We start from the raw sequence: 1,693 nt of genomic DNA, 5'->3' as shown, positions 1-1,693 counted from the left end.
CGGCCCCCCCAGTGCCCAGCACAGGGGCACGGTCCCTGCCCTGCTCCTGCTGGCCACACCACTCCTGATACAAGCCAGGATGCCCTTGGCCCTCCTGGCCACCTGGGCACCCTGCTGGCTCCTATCCAGCCACCTCTCAACCAACCCCCCCAGCTCCTTTTCCGCCGGGCAGCTTTCCAGCCCCTCTGCCCCACGCCTGGAGCGCTGCGTGGGGTTGTGGTGACCCCAGGGCATGATCCGACCCTTTGCCTTTACTTCCGTGGGCTGCATTATCTCAATGTCACCTTTCCTTCACAGGATACAGGAGGGCTCACCAGCCACCATCTGTAAGTATCTCAAGGCTTTTAACATCGTTGCTATGTTAAGAGCCCTGTTGCCATTTTGTTCTCTGTGGTACTTAACACCTACCATCAGAACACCCTACCCCAGTTCCTATATTAGTTTCCCAGGGGAATGAGGCAAATGGGAGTCTCCTGTGAATGTGGGGGTGAATCCACGTCTATGTGCGTGAATATGTCAAGATTGAGCTACTGGCTCTGGAACTTACTGGCTAATTTCAACCAATTTTGTAGGAAGTGGGGAACACCTCTCTTACTCTATAGGTCTATGCAGTGCGTGTCAGAACTGAAGGAAAAAAAAAGATCTGGTCCTAAAATCTGTGGAAACAGGAGGCCAGATAAAGGGGAGAGAAACCCATATTCTGGGCCTCTTTAAAGGAAGGGCTGCACTGAGTGTTTGTGTACAGAGTAAGACATCAGTCACGTTAAAGATAAGCGAATAGAGCCAGAACCTCATGAGAAAGCATTTCACGGGCACAACTCCTAACGAAGGTACTTGTTGCCCCTTTTCAAAGATACGACCATGACCAGTAGAGCAGGTACAATGGTGGCCACAGATAAGTACCTATATCAGTTCTGCTTATAATACTTTGGGTAAAAGGAATAAGGTGGACATCATTTCCATTTCTTGCAGGTGTCATTGGCCACAATGCGAGTGCTACTGGAGTCTTTGGAGTGGGATCAGGAGGCTTGAAAAGTGGGAAGGGGGGGCTGAGCTATGGCGGTGCCAGCAAGAACAGAAGGAAAGGGTCGATCTCTGGGGGAGGAAAAGGCGGAAGCTCTGGTGGATGGGGATCGAACTCTGGCAGTGGTGGCTCCATTTGTGGAGGAGGAGGAGGGGGATCAAGGTATGGAGGAAAAGGAAGCTCAGGCGGTGGCGGCTCCATGTCTGGAGGTGGCCACAGCTCTGGTGGAATGGGATCAGGTTCTGGCAGTGGTGGGTCTATCTGTGGAGGGGGAAAAGGAAGCTCAGGCAGTGGCGGCTCCATGTCTGGAGGTGGCCACAGCTCTGGCGGAATGGGATCTGGTTCTGGCAGTGGTGGGTCCATCTGTGGAGGGGGAAAAGGAAGCTCGGGCGGTGGTGGCTCCATGTCTGGAGGTGGCCACAGCTCTGGCGGAATGGGATCAGGTTCTGGCAGTGGTGGGTCCATCTGTGGAGGAGGAAAAGGAAGCTCAGGCAGTGGCGGCGTGGCCACAGCTCTGGTGGAGTGGGATCAGGTGCTGGCAGTGGTGGGTCCATCTGTGGAGGAGGAAAAGGAAGCTCGGGCGGTGGCTCCATGTCTGGAGGTGGCCACAGCTCTGGCGGAATGGGATCAGGTTCTGGCAGTGGTGGGGCCCTCTGGGGGGGGGGGAAA

This window comes from Egretta garzetta, unplaced genomic scaffold, assembly GCF_000687185.1.
Source record: "Egretta garzetta isolate BGI_Z169 unplaced genomic scaffold, ASM68718v1 scaffold581, whole genome shotgun sequence".
Classification (NCBI taxonomy): Eukaryota; Metazoa; Chordata; class Aves; order Pelecaniformes; family Ardeidae; genus Egretta; species Egretta garzetta.
The sequence above is the reverse complement of the archived record's forward strand: the minus strand, read 5'-3'. Positions refer to the sequence as shown.